Here is a 27,709-nt window from a genome sequence, read left to right on the forward strand (position 1 = left end):
CTCAATTTATTATAAAGAGGGTAAAAGGTAAAGGTAAAGGTTCCCCTTGACAATTTTGTCCAGTCGTATCTGACTCTAGGGGGTGGTGCTCATCTCCGTTTCCAACCCATAGAGCTAGCGTTTGTCTGCAGACAATCCTCCGCGACTAGCGCGACTAGCGCGACTAGACACGGAATGCTTTTTACCTTCCCATCAGGGTGGTACCTATTTATCTACTCGCATTTTTGCATTTTGCATGCTTTTCGCTAGGTTGGTGGGAGCTGGGACAAGCGACAGGGGCTCACTCCGTCACATGGATTCGATCTTACAACTGCAAGTCTTCTGACCTTGCAGCACAGAGGCTTCAGCTATACATCCTTAACAATACCCACATAGTTGATTTCCTTCTAAAGCTCATTACACCTCAATGTGTGTTCTGTGCTGCCAAGTCAGAACTGGTTTATAATGATCCTAATAGGGCTTTCAAGACTTAAATATTTAAAGAGTGGTTTTACCAATTTTACTCTCCCAGTAAGTTTCCATGAATAAATAGGTATTTGAACCCTGTTCTCCAGATTCCTAGTCCATCACTCTGTCCACTATGCCACACTAGGATTCCTGTTATACATGTTGTTTAGTCGCTAAGTTGTGTCCGACTCTTCGTGACCCCATGGACCAGAGCACACCAGGCCCTCCTGTCTTCCACTGCCTCCTGGAGTTGGGTCAAATTCATGACCCATTACACATGCTCCAATTCAAAATCAATCTGTACATATATATAAATTTACCATAAGCAAATTTATGTTTTCAGCACCACGTTTCCTTAAAGTGTGCAATGCATTCTCTGTAGCCCCTATAGAATACATCTTCCTCAGAAGGGTAGAGGCAAGTTCCATTTTTTCTACATGCAGAAGATACAGACCACAAATTGTGTTGCCAGATTCTGTAATGCTGCTATGTATGATTGCCAGAGGTTTTGGTTTCGAAAACTATACATAGTGCTCTATTTATAAATGGTTTTATTTATGTAATCTTTTTACTATTATATCTTTATAAGGTTTAATTGTATTATATATCTTAGTATTATGTAAGATTGGGTTAACAACCGTAAATAAATACTTATGGGTAGAAAATAAAATTTCATTTAAAAGTTGCAGAAGAAGGGAGATGATCTTTCCTTAGCTGATTAAGAACAATAAATACGAATGAAGCAGGAGCTTATATTTGATTCAGTCTACTTTAATATCTGTGACAGCAAAAGGAAACAGGCACACGAAAATTCCAGAGTCTAATACCAAGATTTTATTTTCCTCTAGTCCTGAAAAATCTCTTACAGGGGAGAAACATATGGAAGTGGGTCACAGGAAGCACACATCAGATAAACACAGGAAGTAATTATTCAGCAGGAAAGGTTGCAGAAAATGGGTTGCTTTTCTTTTTTCCACTGTGTTCTTTCAGTCTTAGGGCATCAGCCGTGATGAAGGAAATAGGTTTGTAATTGAGGGACAGCTATTATTTATATAATGTTCACATCAAATGTCACTCACATGGTATTTACATTGTTTGAGCAATCACATCTTCTGCTCAATTGGCTTGTGCTTTAGAAAATACCTTCACAAAGTATGATCTGTGCTGAAGGGGAAGCAGACATCCTGATAAGAAGCTCAGGGGTATATTTCTAAATATAAAGAGATTGATAGACGAAACCTATGCATTTGTAATCTGCGAAAACAGAAAAACAGTACCATTTGTTGAGTCTATGTTTACCCTACTTCGTCCAACAAGTTCAGGTTATCTTATCATGTCACTCCTACTGTGTGGCGGGAATCCAGTACTCAGTTACAACTAGAGTAGGCTCATTGAATCCATGGAGTTTTTGGTAATTGAGCTTTTCCCTATCTTCTATTGATTCAATGGGGCTACTCTAGTTGCAACTAATTACTGGATTTCAGCCAGTTTATCCTCATACCACCTCTGTGAGGTAGGCCCATGTTTACCCAATGAATTTTGGAAGTTTTAGAAAACAGGGAGCATAGGAAGGTGCATTATATCATTCAGCTCTGAACTATCCATTCTGTCCAGATTTTGGAAAAGTGGCGTACAAGTCTCCAGTTATTTCAGCCTGGGGTAGTTGTTGGCTGTAGGATTCTGGGAGTTGCTGACAAGAAAAGAAGAAGAAGAAGAAGAAGAAGAGGAGGAGGAGGAGGAGGAGGAGGAGGAGGAGGAGGAGGAGGAGGAGGAGGAGGAGGAGGAGGAAGAGGAAGAGGAAGAAGAAGAGGAAGAAGAAGAAGAAGAAGAGGAGGAGAAGGAGGAGGAGGAGGAGGAGGAGGAAGAGGAAGAGGAAGAGGAAGAGGAAGAAGAGGAAGAGGAAGAAGAAGAAGAAGAAGAAGAAGAAGAAGAAGAAGAAGAAGAAGAAGAAGAAGAAGAAGAAGAAGAAGAAGAAGAAGAAGAAGAACTTTCCCCATATCTGGTTTAAAATAATTTGCCAGCCTGGTACTAGAACTCAATTGGTGTCTCGCTTCCCTTTCTTGATAAGCATAGTATTTCAAGCAAAGCAAACAATGATTGCTTCCCATTGAGAATCCTCATGGGATTAGGCATCAGGATTGGCCAGTCAACTCTTCAAGCCTCAGGCTATGCAGAATAATAGAATAATTGACTTGGAAGGGGCCTATAAGGCCATTGAGTCCAACCCCTTGCTCAACACAGGAATTCAAATCAAAGCAGATCTGGCAGATGATTGTCTAACATTTTGTCCTCAACAGCCCTGCATAACAGATGCAAACTCAAGCCTGTGGTTTCCTTTGGGGAGTCAACCCGTCCTGTACTCAGCCTCGCTCTGTTCCTGATGCTTTCCACCATTGCCAGAATTCTTGTCTTTTCCAGAGAATCTTGCCTTCTCGTGGCATGCCCAAAGCAGGACAGCCTCAACTTCATCACTTTTGCCTCCAGAAGCAGTCCAGGCTTGATTTGATCTAAGACTCCCTTGTTTATCTTTCTTGCAGTCCCAGGTATCTACAAAGCTGTCCTCCAGCACTACATTTTTAAAAAAATCAATTTTCCCTGACAGCTTTCTTTACTGTATTATGTAACATGTCTAAAAATAGAATAAGCAGGGCCAATCACCAAAGAACACAGTTGGGAGAACTAAAGCTCAAGATGAGTTGAGGCCAGCAAGAAGCTAACAATGGTTCTCTTGACGACTCCCTAATTCACAAGCTCCTGCTTATTTGCTCCAGGGGCACCATGAATACAGCTATAGATCTAATAATAAGATAGGGTAAAGGTAAAGGTTCCCCTTGACAATTTTTGTCCAGTCGTTTCCAAGCCATAGAGCCAGCGTTTTGTCCAAAGACAATCTTCCGTGGTCACGTGGCCAGTGCGACTTAGATACGGAACGCTGTTACCTTCCCACGGAGGTGGTCCCTATTGATCTACTTGCATTTGCATGCTTTTGAACTGCTAGGTTGGCAGGAGCTGGGACAAGCGATGGGCACTCACTCCGTTGCGTGGATTCAATCTTATGCTGGTCTTCTGACCCTGCAGCACAGGCTTCTGTGGTTTAGCCCGCAGCGCCACCATGTCCCTGGATAATAAGATAAACAGCAGTAAATGATGATGGCTGCTGCTTTCTTACATAAGCTTTTACATCAGAAGTATCAGCAGGGATAGCTATGCATTTTTTTAAAACAACCAGTCATTCTGCACTTGCTGTGTATATCTGCTTTGCTTCTCGACAGCAAAAGAAGCTAGTTTTTATGATGATGGTGGTGGTGGTGGTGAGGACGACGATGACAACGATGATGATAAAGAGACTTCCATTGAGAATGTGTCAACAAACAGTGCTAGTGGGCACATTTTGTTGGCTTTCCCATTTTAAACTCCCCCCTTCAGTCACAGCAGGAGATTATCAATATGAGAAGGAGGCGGACCAGTTCACAACAGCTGGTAGAAAATCAGAACATCAAAAACTCATTTGTAAGCTAGACAGAATTTGTGTATGTTGAGAGGTTAAGAAAATATTTAGCTTGGAGTTGGGTGCTCAAGTTTCAGCCCAGGACAGAATTAAAAGAGAGCCCCGGCGAAGGAGTGGGCCACATGTTGTGAAATATCAGTGAGAAATGGAGGCTAGAAACCCACAGAGGTCTCTTAGGGTAATAAGACCTCCAGCATCGAAAGATATATATCAGATCACATGCAGGGGCAGGACAGGGATGAACTTACAGCCTCCAATTCTTGAAGGGAGTTTTAGAGTGCTGAAAATGGCATCTTGTCCAAACCAAACAGGGGAACCCATGAGTGGACCTGGCGATTTCCCTTGGCCACAGCTGCCCATGTTCAACACCAGAACAGCTGCATTTCTTCATTCCCCCCCCCCACGCAAACACACACCACTGTTGCCATCATTCACCCTCCTCATTCTGGTTTTGTTAGAGGCACACAGAAGCAGGCTTCCCATTGGGTTGGGGTGGGTTTATTTTACCCAACCCAATGGGTATGTCACACTGAGCCGCTTGCCGATCTTCAACCGCACACCTGCCAGCTTCAACGTCTGCAGGTTGTTAATCATACAGCGAGGAAGATTGCTCTCACAAGGTATCTGCTGAAACATCTAAAGACTCCAGTTAAATTTAATTAGATGTTAATGAATCGTACTGCAGTGTTTAAATTTAGCTACTGAAGTCAGAGAAGAGGATGGGGACAAACCCAGAATTATATAGGCCTGGCTCTGCCTACTAGTAGTTCTACTTCAATCTACCATTTTATAAGTCTGTGGCCAACATGTACCTTACCTTAACATTTCTACCATCCCTTTGCTAGATCACTAGCCTCAGTGCTGACTCCTAAAATGAAGTCCATGCAATAAATTCAGAATCCAGTCATCTGACCATAAAATTCACATAAAAGATTCCAATCTAATTGGATGTTTCTTCTGGTGGAGCCCACTTCTTATACTTGGTGGGAACACAGGAGAGGGCCTTCCCTGCCACTGCACACAGACTCTGGAACTCCCTCCCACTAGAGGCCAGGCTGTCCCCACCTATACTGTTCTTCCACAAGCGGACAAAGACCTTTCTCTCCAGGCAGGCTTTCCCTTATTTATTTATTTATTTTATTTATTTATTAGATTTTTACCCCGCCCCTCTAGACTATGTCTACTCAGGGCCGCCTGCTGATGAGCTGCCTGGGAGGGCTTTCTGAGTGGAGGACTGTGCTTTGTTCCTTTGAATCTGTTTTCGGTGTTGATTTTGTTTACTGTTTTTAGCGTGGTATTTGTTTGCTTCTTTTTAAATATTTGCATACTTACCGTTCGTAACTTTAGAATATTATTGTTTAATGGTGTAAGCCACCTTGGGTCCTTTTTAAGGAGAAAGGTAGTGTACAAACAAACAGCTTCCCACACTGTGCTAAAGAAGCCGCTACAACAGTGGTTCCCAAACTATTTTGAAGTAATGGCCCCTTTTATAATACCTAAGTCACCTGCAATTCCTATACCACATTTGCATTTAAAAAAACATTTTAGTGGGGTAAAGACATCCCTTCTCATCAAGCAAAGCCTTCTTTCTCCCCAACAAGGGCCCTGTGTCTCACACGTACACAAACACACTAACTTTAATCTCCCACTCTGAAAAGTAAAGGAGGAAATGCTTAAACAAGGTGACCTGCAAACCCCACCACCACCAGAAAAGACTTTGTGATCTCCTTGGAAAACACTACTCTAAAAACACATTTCTGGAAAGCACAGAAAGGAATGTGGAGGAAAGGTATTGATGGAAATCACCATCCCCTTGACCGGCAGAAATATCTTCTGGGCAGAATGCCACTGATAACAATATGAACTGTCATCTGTCTTGAGCCAGTATTTGCACTGTTTGGACCAAAAGCAGGTATCGTTTGCCCGTGGCGTCTGTCCTGGTTCCAATGTCAATGCAAGGTGGCAAATCTGATCAGCACCAGTTTAGCACCTGATCCACTCTTAGGAGCACAAGCATCGCTGTAACAGGGACGCGCTGACCGAGGGAAAATGTGGCGGCCATGAAAGGGTTACACTCCTAAGAAATGCCTAAACAGCTGCGAAAGGCTTATGCAAAACTCTGCCAGATCTGTCCATCCATCATTGAAACATTTGTGGGTTTCTGAGTGCTGCAGGTGGCAGACTGACTAACATTACACCGACTTCTCCGTGTTTGAATTACTTACCTTGAGGAATGTGTGCCTGCCTTTGTATATGCATGGCAGGGGAAATTCACACGATTCAACGACAGGCGTGCAGGACACAATTACTGACTTTTAAATTTTGCATTTGTAAATTCTGTTTGCAACACTTCTTTGCAAAAGGAAGAAGTCAATCTTTGTTATTATTTTTATAAATAATACCAAATGCTTCGTATTATGTATTTATAATTCAAAGCGCTGGTTTTAACTTACAAAGCCCTAAAGGGCTTGGGTCCAAGTGATCTAAAAGACCGCATCTGCTTCTATGAGCCTCCCTGGGCATTAATATCATCTCACCACCCTTACAGGTGCATTTGGCAGGGAAATGGGAGACAGCTTTCTCTATTGTTTCTCCCAGACTTTGGAACTCCCTCCTACAGGAGGCCAGGCTGGCCCCATCTCTGCTGTCCTTCCACAAGCAGGCAAAGACCTTTCTCTTCAAACAGGCTTTTCTCTAGTGACTGGCTGTCTGGGTGTGTGCGTGTTGTGTGTATAATTCTGCTTTGTTGCTTTCGAATATGTTTTTAATATTGATTTTAATTACCGTTTTAATATAAAACTTGTTTAATTTTTTTAAAATATTTGTATGCTTACTGATTGTAGCTTTTCAATATCATCTTTTTAATGATGTAAACCATCATGGGTCCTTTTAAGAAGAAAGGCAGGGTAAAAAAAATTTAAATAAATAAATAAGCAATTATTTTGTCATCATTCCTATAGCCATGATAACATGTTCCTTATTTTGCATGTCTTATCTATTCTTGTGTTGTGACTTCCTTTGTGCGGCTAGACATGCAGAAAATCTTGAAATATGCCAATATGTACAAATAATAAATTCATAAACTGCTGTCTCTTAATTTGATGGCTAGATTATACTGTTTCAGGAGCAGCTGTACATTTAAGATGACTGTTTATTTTTCCCCATTTTTCTATCAATAGAAGGCCTATCTGTTAAAATTAAACAAACCATTACATGTGCTCATATTGGAGGTCAATAAAGTACCATCTCCTAATATTTCAGAAACAAAGCCAGAAATCAGAGAGTGGGCCCTTGCTATATCACTCAGGCCAGGCCCTTGTGTGAAATTTAGATAATGCTATTTTTGTGTAACTGTGTGTACATAGGAGATTGAGACAGACATTGTAGATTTCTGCATTACCTCCTGAACAAGTATTATGAGGACAACACAAATACAACAAACACCTTTAGTGCAGAGGTAGGTTGTGGGGCAGCATGGGGGAGCGCCCTACCCCAAAATTTGACTTGAATGCCCACAATGGATTAGCTGCTCTGCGATCTGGCAGAGAGGCATGTCATCCCGCCTTCTGCTAGAACTGTCTAATCTATCACGAGCAACAGAGTGATAGGAAGCCTCCACCGAGCTCACATCAGCAGTGGAATTGTGAATGGACCATCGAGCCCCTTGGGGCCAGACCCTTGTTATCTCCACCTGTGAGGGGATATTCATATATGAATATGAATAAGGTAACTGGATATGGAACAACGGATTGGTTCAAAATTGGGAAAGGAGTACGACAAGGCTGTATATTGTCACCCTGCTTATTTAAATTATATGCAGAATACATCATGCGGAAAGCTGGACTGGAGGAATCCCAAGCCGGAATTAAGATTGCCGGAAGAAATGTCAACAACCTCCGATATGCAGATGATACCACTCTGATGGCGGAAAGTGAGGAGGAACTAAAGAACCTTGTAATGAGGGTGAAAGACGAGAGTGCAAAAAACGGTCTGAAACTCAACATCAAAAAAACTAAGATCATGGCCACTGGTCCCATCACCTCCTGGGAAATAGAAGGGGAAGATATGGAGGCAGTGACAGATTTTACTTTCTTGGGCTCCATGATCACTGCAGATGGAGACAGCAGCCCCGAAATTAAAAGACGCCTGCTTCTTGGGAGGAAAGCAATGACAAACCTTGACAGCATCTTAAAAAGCAGAGACATCACCTTGCCAACAAAAGTCCGAATAGTCAAAGCTATGGCTTTTCCTGTAGTGTTGTATGGAAGTGAGAGCTGGACCATAAAGAAAGCTGACCGCCGAAGAATTGATGCCTTTGAATTGTGGTGCTGGAGGAGACTCTTGAGAGTTCCCTGGACTGCAAAGAGAACAAACCTATCAATTCTAAAGGAAATCAACCCCGAGTGCTCACTGGAAGGACAGATCCTGAAGCTGAGGCTCCAGTACTTTGGCCATCTCATGAGAAGAGAAGACTCCTTGGAAAAGACTTTGATGTTGGGAAAGTGTGAAGGCAAGAGGAGAAGGGGACGACCGAGGATGAGATGGTTGGACAGTGTCATCGAAGCAACCAACATGAATTTGACACAACTCCGGGAGGCGGTGGAAGATAGGAGGGCCTGGCGTGCTCTGGTCCATGGGGTCACGAAGAGTCGGACATGACTAAACGACTGAACAAACAAAAAAAAGGTAAAGGTTCCCCTTGACAATTTTTGTCCAGTTGTGTTCGACTCTAAGGGGCGGTGCTCATCCCCGTTTCCAAGCCATAGAGCCAGCATTTTGTCCGAAAACAATCTTCCATGGTCACATGGCCAGTGCGACTTAGACACGGAACGATGTTACCTTCCCACCGAGGTGGTCCCTATTGATCTACTTGCATTTGCATGCTTTCGAACTGCTAGGTTGGCCCATCTCTAATTATAAATCCTACTTTCTCATCCTCCAGCACAGCTTGTTGTCAAATTTATCTCCCCACTGAGAGATCCAGGGGAGAAATTATTCCATCGGTTCCTTGAAACCTGTCAACCCTACATATACTAGACACATTGCAACCCAATGATGCGGTTGGCATTGGTTTCACTCTTGCTAAATTCATATTTGACAGCCAGTTGATGTGCCTTCTAACCCTTCTCTACATAAATGTGGGTCCTGCCAACACTGCCCTACTTCGAACTCTCTACTTTTGTATATATGTAACCTCCTCTTCTCACAATGACCAAACAACAATCAATAAGTTAAGATGATTCAGCATATACTTGGTGATTATGAATTTTCCCAAGGTAGAAAAACTAGACTTGTACTGGAAATAACTGCTCCTTAAAACCCGACCTTTGGAGACAGTGTTTCCTTAGAATCAACATGAGGAAGTTGGTAGTAGTGGTAGAATTAATCTTTCTTCCTATAAGTCTTCAAGTAAAATTGGTTAATGAAAGAAATGGACCATGGGATTATTTTGATTGCTAAATAATTACCACTTGCCAGTGGCATCAAAGGTAGTTACTGACTGATTATTAATTCTTGTTTTCCTCATTGGACAATTATAGGGTGACATCAAGAGGAACCTGGTTTCCTTTTCCTAGGCCATCTTGTCCACGATCCCACATTCATTATGAGCACTGGGAGATTCTTGGAATTGCAGTCAAAAATGTAACATTGCTTTGCAGGAATATGGATATTTTGTAGAAGTCATGTTAGGGTGTTACTTATACTGATAATGTGGGTGAGACTAATGAAAACTGTTTCTTCACATTCAACAGTCATGTTCAAGGAAATGTCACCAGTTTTCAGGGTGAATACCTTAATACTTGCCCATTGCTACTTACACTGAGCAAATGGAAGACACAAAGGAGAATTTTCTTTCCCCATTTTTAAAGGGTTTTTTACACTGCCCCTTCTCCTCCCTTTGTTTTGTCTTGTTTGTTTTTTGTTGTTCTGTTTGCTTATTTTGTTTCTTTTTGTGGGGATGGAGAAGAGAGAGGAAAGATTAAGGGATAAGAATGTTAAGAGAAATAAACAAGTCAAATGAAAGATGGGAAGGTATTGGGGGGGAAGCAGAGTAGGGTGAAATAGGAATGAAGATTTGGTTGTGGTCCAGACTGGTGTGGGTGGCATCTCCCCCCCTCCCAGAGCTCGCATCAAACCTTAGTGAGGTGCAGGGAAGGGGGGGGGAGGAAAAGAGGTTAAGTGTAGAGTGGGAAGTTAGGGATAGGGGATTAGAGAGGGAACAATGTTAATTTGGTTTGGGGGGGTATTTTTGTTTGTGGGATGCACAACGGGACCAAAAAAAAGATGGGATTATAGAACGGATCTGGGGAAAACATAAGGGTAGCTAATTTAAATGTGAAAGGCCTAGGGTCTGTACCAAAGAGGAAGAGAATAGAAACATTATTGAAGAAGAACAAGGTAGATATTATTTTCCTACAAGAGACTCATCAATCAAAGGATGGAGTTAATGAACTGAAATTACAAAATATACACATTTATGAAAAAGGATTTGGGACTTCCAAATTAAAAGGTGTAGCAATACTGATTTCTAAGCATTGTGAATTTGTGGTAAAAGAAGTAGTAAAAGATAGTAATGGTAGATATTTGATAGTACAGGGACTAATGGGGGAAGAAGATTATACGTTAGTAAATGTTTATGCACTGAATGTGAATCAAGGAGAATTTTATAAAACTGTCGTTAAAGAAATGGAGAAGGTTAGAAAGGGATATGTTATTATGGCAGGAGATTTTAATATGATAAGGTAAAGGATAAAACTGTATGTAAAAAAGATGAGCTGAATAAAAGAAATACTCTATTGAGTAACTATGGATTTAAAAGATATATGGAAAGAATTGAAGGGAGATGAAAGAAGGTTTATGTATTATTCCTCTGTACATAATAATTATTCAATAATAGAGTTATCTCAAAATTCAATTTCTAAAGTAGTAGATACAAATATTAATGTGACAAAAATAACAGATCATGCATTAATGATGATAGAGATGAAAGTTAAGAAAGATTACAGAGAAGCTAGAAGATGGAGAATAGATTCCAATATATTTCAGTATACAGATGTAATGGATAGAGCTAAGAAAGAATGGATGGAAATGTGGTCAATAAATGAAGCAGATGGGGGTAAAATAGGAGTGTTATGGGACATAATGAAATCAATTATGAGAGGAATTTTTATAAGAGAATCATGTAGAATAAAAAACTGAGAGAAGAAAATATTAAATAATAGAATTGTTAAAATATTTGGAAATTAAATATTTTATAGATAGAGATAATAAGAAATTATTAAAGATTCAAGCTAAAAGGAGGAAATTAGAAAGCATAGAGTCAGAAAAGGTCCAGAGGGATTTGATATACTCAAAGAGGCTTTTTTTTCAAGTATAGTAATAAAAACTCAAAGCTTCTAGCTAGGGTAGCTCAAACTAAAAGATCAAAAAACACAATTAGAGTAATCAGAGATAAAACAGGAAAGAATTGTAGTCTAATGAAGGAAAAATTAATGATATTACAAGAATTTTACCAAAATTTATATAAAGGTAATAGTACACCAAAAGAAGATATAGAAAATTATATTAAAGAAAATTTAAAGAGTAAACTATTAGAGAATGATAAAAGAGAATTAGAAAAAGAGATAACAGGTGAAGAAACAAAAAAATGGTAAAACTCCAGGCTTTGATGGAATGGGATCAGAATATTATAAAGCTTTTAAATCAATATTGATTCCCAAGTTACAAATACTTTAAAATGGAATATTGGAAGGAGAGAAAATACCAGATTCTTGGAAATATTTATTAACAACTCTTATTCCAAAACCCAATAAGGATTTGACAGACCTGAGTTCATATAGACCTATTTCATTATTAAATCAAGATGCAAAGATATTTACTGCAATCTTAGCAAATAGAATGAATATATTTATTACGAAAAATATTAAAGAGGGTTAAAATGGGTTTTTAAAGGGAAGACAAATGGAAAAATTAACTAGGAGGTTTGAATATTATATATATTATAGAAAAAGATAAATCAAAGGCAGATATTTTATTATTAGATATTTTTAAGGCATTTGATTGTGTAGGATGGCCAACATTAAAGATCCTTTTAAAGGGTTGGGTTTTGGAAAGAAATTTAGGGGGATAATAGACCAATTATATTTGGAGAACACTTCTGCAGTAATTGTTAATGATGGGATGACAGAGCAGATAGCTCTAGGCCGAGGCACCAGACAAGGTTGTCCTCTTTCTCCAGTTCTGTTTTGTTTGATTATTGAAATGTTAGCAAATGCAATAAGGAATGACAATTTAATTGAAGATATGGGTGAAAATAATAAAATAAAGATTAATTTATTTGCAGATGGTTCCCTATTGACATTGAAAAAACCATTAGAAAGTATAGATAGAATTAAAATTCATTTAGAAAATTTTGAAAAATAACTGGATTATGTGTAAATTGGAAAAAATCTGAAATAATTTTGTTTAATCATAATAAACTAGAAGAAGAAAAGTTTGTTGATAAATATGATTTTAAAATATGTAAATTGGTTAAATATTTAGGTATAAATTTAATAAAAGAAACTCAAAAAATAAAGGAACATAATTATAATAAATTAAAAGGCGATATTAAAAAGAAACTACAGAAATATACTAACTTAAAACTTCCTTGGTTTGGAAGGATTGCACTGATAAAAATTAAGATTCTACCAAAAAAAAATTTTTTTATTTAGAATGTTACCAATACAGTTATCAGATGATGATTTTAAATTTTGGCAAGGAATGAGAAATAAATACTATTATGAAGGGAAGAGAGCCACAATAAATAAAAAGTATAAAACAAAAAACAGGCATACCAAATATATATAAAAAATTATTATTTGGCTAATCAGTTGAGGTTCATTGGGGAAATTATATATAACCAAGAAAGGTTAATTTGGTAGAAAGGAGAATCATAAGAATTACAGGTGGATATTGAAAAACATCTATTTGGTATGATTAAGAAATATAAAATAAGTGAAATTAATAATCCTTTTTTAAAGATTATGTTAAATGTCTGGTACACATATAGAAAGAATTTATGTCTGTTTAACTCTCCATTGGGATTAGTGACTGAAATAATTTTCCTGCCAATATGAAAGTTTATGCAGAATTATTTAAAGAAAAAAAGTGATTAGATTAAAAGACTGGTTGTATGAAATGAGGTCGAAAGATCAAATTAAACAAATCCTTCAAAATAAGAATATATCATGGTTGAATTATATGCAATTAGAAAGATGGACAAATGAATGAGTAAAGGTATAATAGAGGTAGAGAATATATGAAGTATGAACAATTTCTATTATCATATGAAGTTATTCAGATGACCAATTCAGTAAAGGGGGCAGTGAGTAAAATTTATAGATTCCTGCTTGATCTAGAAGAAGAATAGACTGAGAAAGGATTGAAGTTAGTGTGGGAACAAGACTTAGGAAAAAGAATAAATGATGAAGAATAGAGAAAGATGTGGAAAATGAGGGTTTTACAACTTATGTCGGTGAGAATAAGAGAAAAAATTTCAAATTGGGTTTAAGATGGTATTTGACACCAACAAAATTGAATAAATTTAACACTAGTTATCTGAAAGTCTGTTGGAAATGTGAGAAGGAAATTGGTACATACTTTCATATGTGGTGGGAATGCGAAAAAGTACAAAGATTTTGGAAACTAAACTTTAAAGAACTAAATGACATATGTGAAAAAGATATAAAATTTAATCCTGAGATAGCTCTGTTATCAATATTTGAGAATGTGGAATATGGTAAGATGACTAGAGAATTGATTACCAATTTATTAATGGCAACCAGATTAATAATAGCTGGGAATTGGAAATCAAAGTCTGAATTTCGAATGGAAGAATGCTATAATGAAATATGAAACTAAGCACAGTTTGCCAATAAAGGGAAGTTTTGAGTATAAAAACTGTCCATGTTCCACTCCTGAAATGGGAAGGTAGTGGCATTAATCATGCTCCAGAGATGGAGAGGAACGGGTATGGGAAAGCCATGCTATATGCCATGATCATGGTGGGTTCATCAAGCAGATGTCTTTTCATAATTCCCGCCTCGGGCACATTGGTTTCAGAATTGGGACTAGATCCATAGGTCAACCAATGGTTTTGACTTTAGAAACATTATTGGAGTCAAACTATTTAGAACAGATAACAATAATCAGGAAATGCTTCAACTGCCAGCAGATAAATCCTTTTGAATATCTCTTGATTTTTCATAATAACATATGGATCCTTCACCCCAAGTCTTTTTTCAATATTCTGCAAGAATAATTTCGGTAGGACTGATTTAGGGTATGTTGTGGGGTGTCGAGAGATGAAGGTCAACATATACTGTTCTTTAACAGATAAATGGGGGTTTTAAGAAACAAAACTCCACCTAAACTTTCTGTGGATCTTTATTCAACAATATCTGAAATTGAAACCTGCCCTTCTTTTCTTTTCTTGCTTTTCTTTTCACATTTATCTTAATTGACTCTCAAACTACAGCCAGGGCTTTGGAGAGAAACATGTAATTAGTTCCTCAAGCAAAGGGCATTCAAGTCAAGTAAATGGAATGTACAACACATTATCGGCAGTATCTTTGTAGTGGCCAAATCACAGGCCAGTCCTATTGTCAGAGCAATGGTAAACCATTAGTCAAGGACATTCCCAAACAATCCACCACTCGCCCTCACTCACTCCCCTCCCCATTCACACAAAAACGCAGGGACAAATTGGCGGCAGTGAAAGCTAACATGTGGATTACTGAAGCTTTAGGAGAGCTTTTGTTTTCCACATGGGGATGTTAATGAAGGGGAAAAGATGTGGCCTGTATCAGGTTTAAAAGACATTAGCTGAGGAGGGAGGGGGAATTTATTTGGATTAGGAATGCTTCTCTTTCAAGATAGGGCTGGTTCATTTGTTCTTTGGCTGCTCTTTCGTATGATGGAGGGGGAAAATCAGCATTTTTGCAATGCATTATTGGGTGGGTGATTTATAATAGAAAATGCTTCACACAGCAGTTTGTGGAACTATTTCATATGCAAGAAGTCTGCAGTTTGGTCCAAAATTTGCTAAAGGGTGGTAGTTAGACATGGGGATGAATTAAAAAATGGATGATGACATTCATCAGAAATTGCTGATTCAGTACAATGGTACCTCGCTAAATGATGACTATGGGGGATTTTCGCTGGACGTCGATTAGGTCCATGCTTCGTGAACCATTTGTTCACAAGACGACAATTTTTCGGCTCTGCAAAATGGCTGCCCTGTGTTTTCCAGACCCATGCTTCGCAGGGCAACCATTTTTACAGCTGATTGGGGCTCGCAAAATGGCTTCCCTATGGGCGATCTGTGCTGGACGATGAGGTATTTTCCCCATTGGAACGCATTAAACCGGGTTTCAATGCATTCCAATGGGGAAAGGGTTTTTGCATGACAACAATTTCGCTAAACAGCGATTTTCCCAGGAAGGATTATCATCATCATGCGGGGCACCACTATAAATATTCATCCCTTCATATTCGTGGGTTCCAGAGACCCCGACATATACGAAGGGATGAATATTGCCCCATTTTCATTTGTCCCCATGTGAAAAGAGGGAAGGCTAGCCTTTACTCTCTTCCTATGGTTTTCCCATTCTGCTGATAGGCAGCCACCCACCCTCACAACCTATTCTCCACCCCCTTACTCTCCCTACCTTAGCATCTGCCATCCCCGCCACACCACCCACCCCCACTAACACCCCCCCACTTTAATTGCTGCCACCGCTGTGTCCAGCAGGCCTTTGTAGCCATGGCCTGTAGAAAGGGATGCTGGCTGCCCTTTGCAAAGATGGCAGCTGTGACTTCATTTAGGGTAGGGAAGCTGCATCTGCCATCTTGCAAAAGGCAACCTGGATTCCCTTCCTACAGGCCATGGCTGCAGAGGCCTACTGGAGACGGTGGCGATGATGGCCACGATGACGATGACTATGGTGGGGGGATGTCAGTGGTGGGGAGGGCATGATTTCTGCCCTAGATTCTAAAATTGGTGTATACATTTGTAAGGTCAATGCACTGGCAAACCAAGATGGCGATAACTTGTTTTTCGCTCTTGTACGTGAAATATGGAGACATGATAGATCCTAAAGAGGGCTTACCTTTAAATGACTGGTTGACCAAGGGGATTTTTTTCCTAAGGGAGCATTTTATTCTGTGTTTTAGTTGTGTTTTTGTTATTGTGTTTTTATCAAGGAAAGTCGACATATGAAAAATGTTCTTATTATGAGCTTTACTATATTTCTTTAATGCTTTTTTTAGTAGTTTATTATTTGGTTTTTAACTTTGCTTCTATTAATATTTTAAGCCACCTAGGAGAAAGGCAGCACATAATTTTTTAAAATAATTAAATAAAACTGCCAAATTACAGACATTGATTTGCTTATTAGGCACCTTTAAACAACCCCTTTCTCAATAACTAAACAAAACAAACCTGGTAGGGGGAAAGCAATTTGCGACCCAAGTGATATAATTTGTCATCAGTTTGGAAATTCACTTTGCTCTGCTCAGAACCAAACCTGTCTGTTCCACTTGGATCAAGACCTCACACAAACTGGTCAAATTCAGACCAATTCAGTTCAGAATTTGGAATTCGTCAGAATGTGGTGCACCGCTCGAATCGCAACTGCCTCTTGCTGCGTGCCCAGGTGGCTCAGTGGGAAAGTGATCCAGAGTATTCCAGCTGTACTTTGGGCTCTTTTTGATAGATTGAAAGGTCAGGAAGCAGAAGAAAATGAACAGAGGGAAACACGTCCTCTTTAATTCATCTCCCTCTGTCTCTCTTTCTCTCCAGGTTTGAAGGTGAGGGTCTTTTGATTATTTTATCCATGACAGCCAAACACAAGAGAGAAACAGAACCGGAGCACAATAAACTATCAACACGTCTGTTGCCCAAGGCAACTTTGAATCTGTTTGTTCCATCTTCTGTGTAACTGCAATGAACAAAGGGAGCGGGAGAGGTTTGGGGGGTTTTCCTCCCCAACAGCCCTGCTGTGTCCACTGCTAATTTAAGATGTCAGACAATTAAAGATTTTAAGTGCACGATAAACAGAAGGGTTGGAAAACAGATTTTTCCCCCTTGCTTGCTAGCTAGCTAGTAAGATTCCATGACTATAATGAAGCATAAATTAGAGATGGGAGCTTTGTATCCGTATAAGAAAATGAAGCCCTCTGGCACAAGTGGCCAGTTTGATTCCCTCCCACCCCCAGACCCTGCTGGACCACTTACCACACAGTGCCCCCCTGCCGGAGTGGCTGAGCAAGCAGGGAGGCAGGGCTGCAGTAGCAGAGCTACTGCTGCGATTGGGGTACGGGAGAGGACATCGGTAAGTGTCCGGTGGGGTCTGGGAGTGGGACCATGCGGTAAGTGGTCCAACAGGATCTGGGGTTGGGAGGTAATCAAGCTGGTCACCTGTGCCAGCTGGCTTCCCTACCCTAAATGAAGCTGCAGGCGCCATCTTTACAAAGGGCAGCCAGTCTCCATTTTTACATGTGTGGCTTTGAGGCCAGAAGACATTGACAGCCGTGATTAAGTTAAGAGCGTGTCGGTGGGGTGGGGTGGGGTGGGGTGGGACCTAAGGTAGGGAAAAGAAGGGGGTGGTAGGCTGTGGTATTGGGTGGCTGTGTGGGTTGGTGGCTGCCTTTCTGCAGGTAGGCAGAATGGTGGTTGGTTTGTTTTTTGTTTTTTAATATGAAGGACAAATAAAAATCGGTAAATATTCATCCCTTTGTATTTGTGGGGTTATCTAGACAACTCCACAAATTACCCTTCCCCTAATGCTCTTAAAATTTACTTTGAAGCCAGAAGGTCTTGTACCACCCTTCTGGATATGAAACAACATCTACACGCCCAACGCAAATGGACCAATCTGCTGCAAGCCATTCTTTCTCGGAATTTTAAGGTTTTTTGGTCCCTTGTTTCCCGTACAAACTTATCTTATGCTCTCTCTCCGTACTCTCCAATACCCTCTGATTCTTGGGTTACCCATTTTTCTAACATCTTCTCCTCCTCGTGCTCTCCCCATCACTTTATCATTTCCTCTCAAAACTTTCCAGATTGGCCCCCGGTTACCTCTGATGAGGTACTAGAGTTAATTTCCACCCTTAAACCTGGTAAATCCCCAGGGCCTGATCATGTTATCTCAGAGATTTTGTCTAACAATCCTCTTTGGTGGTCCCATCTGCTTGCCAAATTATTTACCATAGTAAATCACTCCGGTGTATTTCCGGACTCTTGGCTATCCTCTATTCTGATACCAATCTTCAAAAAGGGCGACCCTTCTCTCCCTAGTAACTATCGCCCAATCAGCCTATTGTCTCATATAGGCAAACTTTATTCTAAATTTCTCTTATCAAAACTATCAGCTTGGGCCTCTTCTAAAAACCTCCCTGGGAAGGAACAGATAGGCTTCCGCTCTGAAGCCTCGACCCTGGATCATGTTCTGCTTTTGTATCACCTTGCCGAAAAATACTCAATCTATCATAAAGCTAGACTTTTTGCCGCCTTCGTCGATCTACGAGGAGCCTTTGATTCAGTTAATAGGAATTTACTGTGGACAACTCCACAAATACGAATTGACAAATATTTAACAAGTCGGCTATATTTGTCGGAAAACCCGATCTGTTTTATATTCGTCCCCATCTCTAATTATAATTCAAAGGTTCTTCCTATAAAATTTAAGATTGGGGAATATTGTCCTCTTTTTTTCAATGTGAATAAAGCTTTGGCCATTGATTCAGGAACAAATGAGAGTTCTTTTCCTGCATTGTACTTTTTGAAACGGCAGGTGAGTAAATGTTTTAATGAAATTTTATTCAGATACACTTCAGAGTAAGCCCCACTAAAGATATTATAGAGATGCCTAGGATAATGGTGCATGTGCTTATTGTAATCACACTGAACATACTAAATTAACAGTGCCTAATATGTTAGAGTACCAGACCACAATTTCCAAACCGAAGCGACACATTCTAGAATTTTAAACAATTCCAGTACAGAAGATCTCGAATATGCTGTTGTTTGTTATGTTTTTTTAAAAAAATCAATTGAGGAAGAAATCAGTTAATAAGGTGGCAAAGGTCGCTATCAGATTAAATTATTTGTAATTAATTTGTCATAACCAGACAACTGTGTCTGTTCTTCCAGCCTGATCATCTAACAAGCCACTAGTATTGATTATGAAACAAACCACTGTAGTACCTTAAAGAAAACTTTCCAAGAGTCACAAACACACACAGAGGATCCAGAAGCAAATGATGCATTAGATCTTTATAAGTAGACAAGAGGAGAAATAGAAATAGAATCAAATAACTGAAAGAAAGCAAAGTCATTTTTATAGACAGAATAAAACTCTGGGAAGAGCCTTGGCCTGTACATTGAGAAACGTCACAATTCTTGACCAAAAATAATTTAACAATAATTAAAATTCTAAGATCTCTCTCAGATTCTAATCTCTCTCTCTCTCTCTCTCTCTCTCTCTCTCTCTCTCTCTTCCCCCTGAATAAGGCCCTGATTCTGTCATCAGACAAATGCTCTGACCATTTAAACTTTGTTGCAAACTCCTTTGCAAGTACCCTTTATAATATTTGTCAGCTACTCAAATTCATAATTTTGTTATCCTTGAAAAGAAACCTCAAAATACTGCTTTAGTTTGGAATATTGTTTCTCTGTGCAAGTCCGAGTGACTGAAGGGCTGTACCCCACGAGCAGAACACATATTTATGTGCAGAATGTGCCACATTCAGCCCTAGATATCTCCAAGGTCACATGATCTCACAGAATCATAAAACTATAGCATGGTAAATTGGTTGAATAAGGGAATGTTATGGATGTAGTATATCTTGATTTCAGCAAAAGGGTCCCTTGTGATATGGGGTGGGGTAGCAATCTAACAAAATGTCAACTAAACAATAATATTGTTTGGTGGTTTTCTACTTGGCTGACAGGACATACCTAGTCAATGCTCCGAATGCCAGGACTCCCTGTCAAGACTCTATGCCCATGAAATTTTCCAGCTTGTCACAAAATGGCTTCTTTCCAGCACAAGATGTCCCAGAATGAGCATTAAGCCAAGCACAGTTTTTTTCATTTCTTGTATCACACACACACACCCATTTTAAAAAAAATGGCAAAAGGCGGGAACCAGGACAAAAATGGAATCTCACGTAGGAAAGATGCCATTTTGGACAGGAATTTTAATACTTGGTGTTTCTTTCAGAACAGAACATTTGAGAAACCCTAAGTCGTTTCCTGAGAAGTTTTTCAGAAAAAGAAATCTAGTGAAGAAATGAGGAGGAAAAAAGAAACTTTTTCACCACTTGTGGCTGAGAGTGAGAGACTTGCATGATTTACAGCTCTCGGCATACCCAACACTTGGTGATCGCCAACACTTTTATTCATGCTGGAGAATGTTTGAAGACCTGTCACCATCCTAGAATATGGAGCAAGTGTGTTTTCTATGGTTATTAATGGATTCAAATCGCAAGAAAGGAGATTCTGACTAAACGTCAGGAAGAACTTGCTAACAGTACGACAGTGGCATGATCTCAGAAAATGGTGGACTGTCCTTCATTAGAGGCTTTAAAACACAAATTAGATGGCTTTAGGATTTCCTATATTGATGGTGGCTAAAGACCCTTCCAACTCTGGGATTCTATGATACTATGACATGTGTAATTATTCTTGATGTGTAGAAGAGTAAACGGAATCAAATTTAACAGGGAGAAGTGCAAATCTAGGGGGGAAATGCATTAAGATGGAGGATACTTGGCTCAATAATACTATGAGTGGGAAGGATCTTGGAATTATTGTACATCACAAGCTGAATATGAGCCAACAGTGTGATGTGGCTGCAAAAAAAGGCAAATGCTATTTTATCCTGCATTAATAAATGTATAGCCTCCAAACCCCATTAAGTACTAGAACCCTTGTATTCAGCACTGGTCACTCAGGCCTCATCTGTGTCCGGTTCTAGACACTACACTTTAAGAAGTATGCTGACAAATTGGAAAAAGTTCAGAAGAGGGCAACAAAGATGAATAGGGGACTGGAAACTGAGCCTTTATTATATCATAAAAAGGTAAAGGTAAAGGTTCCCCTTGACAATTTGTCCAGTCGTGTCCGACTCTAGGCGGCGGTGCTCATCTCCATTTCCAACCCATAGAGCCAGCGTTTATCTGCAGACAATCCTCCGTGGTCACGTTGCCAGCGTGACTAGAAACGGAATGCTGTTTACCTTCTCACCAAGGTGGTACCTATTTATCTACTCGCATTTTTGCATTTTGCATGCTTTCAAACCGCTAGGTTGGCAGGAGCTGGGACAAGCGACGGGGCTCACTCCATCGCATGAATTTGATCTTACAACTGCAGGTCTTCTGACCTTGCAGCACAGAGGCTTCTGTGGTTTAACCCACAGCAACACCACATCCCATTTATTATTATATCATAATACACACTTAAAAACTTTCTTGTCAGGTTTGCAATCTTTTCCCCAAAAGGAGCTTTTAATCATATAAACAGATCCATTTTCATTTGTTGCTTTTATAGTATTCATAGGACAAGGATTTGCAAATCCATTTACGATATCAACAAAGGGAAATAAAACAAAAGAACAACAAGTAATAAAAACTAGAATGTGTCATTCCTCAAACAATGGCGTTGAAGGCTGGAAGAATGAGCCACATTTTCATTACTTTTCACTTTTCACTTGGCCTTCAGTCATATATGATATGTCCTGTAGTCAATATTGTCACTGACTCATTTAACACGACAGCACAATGTGAAAATCTAAGCACTGTAGCTTGGTTCTCCCCACCTCAAACCCAGAAAAAGGGTTAGCTGGGTTTAATTGTATATAACAAATTCTAAAACTCCTGCGAGAAAAGCTAAGTAATCGATCACAATTATTCCCCTGACTTGTATGCCTTAAAATTATATTAGGCTTTCTTTTTTTCCCCTCTCTCCCAAAAAAGAAAGTGAGCAAACAAATCAAGTTGGTGTTGCAGGTGATGTAAGTCTTTGTCAAAAGGGAAATGTTGAAAAATGACTTAAATTAGCCTCCTAAAATACTTCTCCTTCATCTAGAGTTATTAAGAATTTTTTTTGGGGGGGGGATGGTGTGTTGGGTTGATCTTGAGAATTGTTCATACACGTTGCATTGCTTCAGGATTTAGGGGTCGAGGCAGGGTTTAGAAAGCTTAATTTTTTTGGACTAGAATTCCCAACAAAGTGAGTCGAACAGCCTATGAGCAAGAGCTACCGCATAAGACTGTTGTGAGAACAAAATGGGGAGAATGAAGACACTTCCTTCAGCTCATCGAAGGAAAGACAGAATAGAAAACTAGCAAATAAAGAAATGAATTTCATTGCTCAATAATCCAGCAGCTGTTCTCAACCATTTTTGGGCCACAGCCGTAAACACAATGTCAAAGAAATATATAAATATATAAATCGGGACAGTATAGGTTGCATAACAAACCTTATACGGTGGTGTGTAAAGAATGGTTTCCAGTTCATGGCCCCTTTCAAATGTCCCAGGGCTCCCTCAGGGGGCCATATGGAGCCGTCGACAATGGCTGAGGGGCAGCCTGGATTAATTTCTGTACGATGTACAACATGGATGTGAACTGTTAGTCTCCACCCCACCTCCAGTTTTTTTGAAGATGTGGTATCATGCCTCTCTAAAAGCAACAGCTTGTGGACCACAGCCATTGGACAGAAGAGCCAAAATTACTTCATGAGTCTGTCACTGGATAAAAACTCTGTGTTGCCATTTCTACATCACTCTTCCTGCTCTGAAAACACCTTCAAAATGCAACAAGAGCTGTCCTTTCTGTCGAACAGAATAGTCTTTCTTTTTCGTGGCAGGCTTTATGCTAAAAAGCAGATCCAGTGAAGAATAATAGGAAAAGTCTGATTCAACCTACGAAATTAGGGATAGCTTTGTTCCCTCATCTGTTCTCACCGTGGCACACAAATCAATTAATGGTATGCATTTCCTTTCAGCATAATTCAACCCCCACATGATTTTAACTGACGGTAGAAAAACTCAATGGTAAATCTCTGGATTCTCTCTCTCTCTCTCTCTCTCTTTCTTTTTTTAAAGGACCTGTTTTAGCTATTTGATGGTCTGCTGCTGTGAAATAAATACATTTTAAAAAATCCACAGCCCTGTCATGGAAGTAAACTAGCACTGTATTGAAGGCCAAAGCCCCCTAATTGTAATTAGTTACAAATTGCCTGTTATGACTTAATTAAACTTCCTTGCCTCTCAGCTGCTTGGGCAACATGTAGGATCTTTTATGCGCGTACCAATTAGTGCTCTGGGATTCTGCTTTCTAATTGGATAAAAAAGTAATAAATTTAACAGTGTCCTGTTGATATCTGGATTCAAGTTTTGTTAAAGCAGGGTGGGAGGGGGACAAGGGGAAAAGTGTGGACAGGTTTAATGCTTCAAATATTTATCCTCCATTCAGAATGATTAAAACAATTTGATGTTCCATGAGATACAGGCCTAGTCCTTTTGTTAACAAGGTCCATCTGGTCGAAGGAAGAAAATTAAGATGCACTAATTGAAATTTGGAAGCTTCTTTCCAAACATGCATAATTCATACTGACACAGAACAGAAGCGGCAATTCAGCACAAACTGTCAAGGAGATGAATGCTGCATTTAGATGGAATTTAAGATCTCACCCAGTAATAGGAGTCTACAAATACTTAGAGAAAAGCCCAGCACTGGGAAACTGGGAGGGGGAACATTCCAAATTTTTTTAAAAAAGTATTAGAAAGCTGAAGAATAACTTTTGAAAGTTTCACTTCATCCCCTAGGAAGACACTTCAGTTTTTCTTAATGTTTCTACTGGGTACCCATTTATCATCACTGGTTTCATCTTTCTGCCTCCCTACCAACTCTATTCATGCTACTTTTTCTTTCCCTGTCCTGGTTTTCATTCCCAAGATGATTCCCAGAAACTGACATTCGAGAGAAGCAATGGATGATGGACCAATATTGGCTGGAAGTGAAATATTCTCAAACCAATTTGATGTTGAAATACATGAGTGACGTGCCCGTGCACCTCAGTCTGAATCTCGGCTAGATTGCAAATCATGGACATCATTGTCCAAGACAATAAACAAACAAACACACACACACACACACACACAGAGAGAGAGAGAGAGAGAGAGAGAGAGAGAGAGAGAGAGAGAGAGAGAGAGAGAGAGAGAGGAGTTTAAAAATTGCTTTTGGAGAGGTTCCCATTTGGCTTGGGACACACACTCATGGACAGCGACAGCTAAATCAAATCAAATAACATAAAATGGATTGGGAAATCTCTCACAAGGGGAAGATATTCCTGAACACCTCTTTGAATAGTCCTGTTTAACCTGTTTCTTGAGGGACAGAATGTAGTGAGTCGGGGATACATCAACAGGCAGTGCATAAAAGGCTCATCTTGTGCCTGGCACAAGAATGTGGTGCCACATCCAGAAGTCTCATCCTCAGGAGAAAATTCTGAGCTGCTCTTGAGCTCTCAACATAGAGATGGGCACAACAGCCAAACAGGCGTTCCACGGTTCGATGCCTTGCCCCCTTTTGTGGGTACCCACTCGTGGGCAGTGCCCAGAGGAGGCAAGGAAGGGAAGCTGAGGCACGGCTTCAAAGTGGGTGCCTGTCAGAAGGGGTGGCATGCCAAACAGCAAAACACCAGTTTAGCAGTTTATATCCATCTCTACCCTTAAGACTTCGGAAGTCTCATAGATGCTCCTCACATTCCTAGAGATGAGAGGCTATGCCCTTCAGAAAATGGAGACCTAAGAACAGCCTGGGTTAGGGCCCCCGAGGAAGTGGCTTCAATCACAGAGATGGGAGCCTAAACAACAAACTAGCTGAAGGAAGTGTCTTCACTCTAAGTCACAGTTGACTTTCTGTTGATGACACATGTGTCAAAGGAGCAAGGGGCGTCGGGCTCCTCAGATGTAAGGGTGCCCTGTGCATGCATTTTACTGCAAAAAGGAAAATAAAATACACAAGTTTTGCTAGAGTACCATGCTGGACAAAGGTAAAAAGCAAACCTTCAAACAGGCTGTATACATTGAGGTGCTCCCCTCTCCTGCAGTCATCACAGCTCATAAATCTTTGCCTTGGTTCAAGAACAAAAATCACTTTATTGGTTCAGTCATTTATTTTCCTTTCTTTCCCTTTCAGTTATAAGCGGCTTCTGACACCTCTGTGAGCACATGTGGGTCTTCTATTAATTTTTTTAAAAGTAATGAACATTTACAAACTGTGCATGAAAACATTTTTTTAATTCAAAAAGAAAAATTAAAATATTTAGCTTGGAGAGAATTTTACCTGAGAGGAATGACTCAAGAATCTTTCCTTAACTTCATTTAAATTCCAGCTTCTGCTGTTAAGCCATAAGCTTCCAAATGTATGATTCATTCACCCAAAGCCAAAGCTGTTAAAAGGATATTTAAAGGAATATTGTGGTGGTGAGTAATATGATGGCATCTGGTTATGCAAACCTTTTAGGCCTAACTCATAAAAAAGAGAAGATGAAGTGCTAGCCCTCGTTCTGAACCGGTCTACTTCAGAGGAAGGGGTGGATGCTCACACTACTGGGTGCTTAGAACCTTAGAACGTCAGAGCTAGAAGGGATTCCATAGATCATCAAGTCCAGACCCTGTCAAAGAGATATTGTGGATTGGATTGTTGTGCTCTGCTGCTTTTAAATGTGTTTTTAGTATTGATTTTATTTACTAATTCATCATGATACTTGTCTAATTCTTTTAAAATATTTGTATATTTATTGTTTTTAGCCTTTAAATAGTGTCCTTTTTAACACTGTAAGCCGCCTTGGGTCCTTTTAAGGAAAAAGGCAGATTAAAATATTTAAAATAAATAAATAAACTGGTGGGAGATCATACTCCCAACGCTTACTTCTTTACATACCTCAGATCTTGCATAGAAAGAAAAATAAGATTTCAGGAAGAAGACTCTTGCAGAACAGAGAATCATCGGACACAAGCTTTCCCTTCACTTTTTTAAAGTTGAGGAAGATATACTTTTTCATTTACTCTTGGAAAGAATTGGGCCTTCAATGGGCCATGAAGAATATCTGATGGAGGAAAGGCCATCACCTTCTGCCTCAAGAAGTCCTTCCTTAGAGGTTTTTAAACAGAGGCTGGAGAGCCTGTATTGGCCAGTGGTTGGACTTTTATGATCCCATCCTATTATGGAGGTCCTTCTTGAAGACAGACAAGGATCAGGGGTCCCCCCCCCCTTAATATAACGTCTTCTCTGAAATATGGTCTTTGTGCTAGGAAATCTGATCCAGTCCTGCCAGAAAACTGATCTCCAGTTGCAAAACTACTGGTACCCAAGAAAGACAAATGACCAGCCTCCTAATACTGCCACCAGTCTCACTGCAAAGAACATGACAATAATCAGAGGTCGTGTGAGAGAATTCCCAGTATTTAACTATTCTCACTGTTTAGTCTACCTCATCTGAATATGCCTGCTGAATCTGAAGAACTGATTAAATCAGCAAAAGGCTTCTAACCAAAGCCTATCTACAAAGATTACAAAGTCATTCCTTACTATGCTTGCATGAATGGCCAAAATCCTATTGCTTAGCATAATAAATTGCATTACAGTGGGCCCATTGACTCAATGTGCAAGTCTTCTGTAAGTTCCATTGACCAAATGGGCCTCCTTTAACTGTTACTTACTATGTTAGAGTAGGCCCATTTGGATCAATGGAAACACAGAGGTGTTGACTTACCAAATTCCCACTGATTCAATGGGTCTACTTGATGTGATTTACTATACTAAGAAACAGGATTTTGGCCAATATGTACCTGGCTTTATGGAATTTTCAGGAATTCAACAAGTTATTGGTTGGGATTTACTGACTGAGGTAATGAAGTTCTGAAGTTTAGATGGAGTAAAATCAAACAGGAGAATATTACTATTGGGTGTAAATATCAATCTCAGGCGCCAATTAAGAGATCCCTACACTCTTAATTGCACTAGTTGCTCTTTTTCCTGGCTGAAAAAATCAGGGCTTCAAACAAATTTTAAGCTGAATCACTTTTGATGTTGTAAACCCCCTTGATGGATTTTGGCAGTGAAAATTAGAACATTTGCCTTCATATATGGGACATGTTAATGTACCTTTGGTGGCATCTCTAGAATGGAAAACGCAACTCCTGCTTGTCCCCTGCAAGAGCTCCATTCATTTCAATGGGATGCAAAGAGGAAGAGTTTCCACCAGATCTTGCTGACAATGCAGTTTGTTATTGTTGTTTTTAATGCGGGGAAGTTTTCTGCTCAGGGTAAACACGAGTAATGGAATGCAGTGTAACTAAGACACAGCAAGTGCTGTTTACTCTGGGTAGCCAAGGTAAATAAGAGAATTAGCCTAAAGTCGTAAAAGTAGCTCAGACCAGACTACCTGGATCTTTTATATCCCCCTTCCCATACTTTTAATTAACATATGGCGTGCCTTTCATATTAAAGCTAAATCTAAAATCCTGCCTACTTATGGTGATTAAAAGTCCCACGATAACTTGCACCAATAGAGGAGCTATTGACTATGTTTCATTAAGCCTACAAGAGGTGGGAATACGGTTTTCCCAGCCCAAACTGCCTTGCTGTTTTGAATCTAAATAGTGAAAAATGCAAATATAGTAGGAGTTGTTGAAT

General features: G+C 39.7%; 1 long non-coding RNA gene across 1 annotated transcript in view; it reads right to left on the bottom strand.

Moving 5' to 3' along the window:
* Positions 1 to 1,147: 1,147 nt before the first annotated feature.
* The window catches only part of LOC140707972 (uncharacterized), an 83,747-nt gene continuing 57,185 nt past the window's right edge, over positions 1,148 to 27,709 (bottom strand). The window contains exons 3-4 of the long non-coding RNA XR_012088097.2: positions 3,481 to 3,565; positions 1,148 to 1,701 (exon numbers count right to left, since the gene is read on the bottom strand). This is a non-coding gene — a long non-coding RNA (uncharacterized LOC140707972). The remainder of the gene's footprint in view (positions 1,702 to 3,480; positions 3,566 to 27,709) is intronic.

The sequence above is a fragment of the Pogona vitticeps genome, chromosome 6, assembly GCF_051106095.1.
Source record: "Pogona vitticeps strain Pit_001003342236 chromosome 6, PviZW2.1, whole genome shotgun sequence".
NCBI lineage: Eukaryota > Metazoa > Chordata > Lepidosauria > Squamata > Agamidae > Pogona > Pogona vitticeps.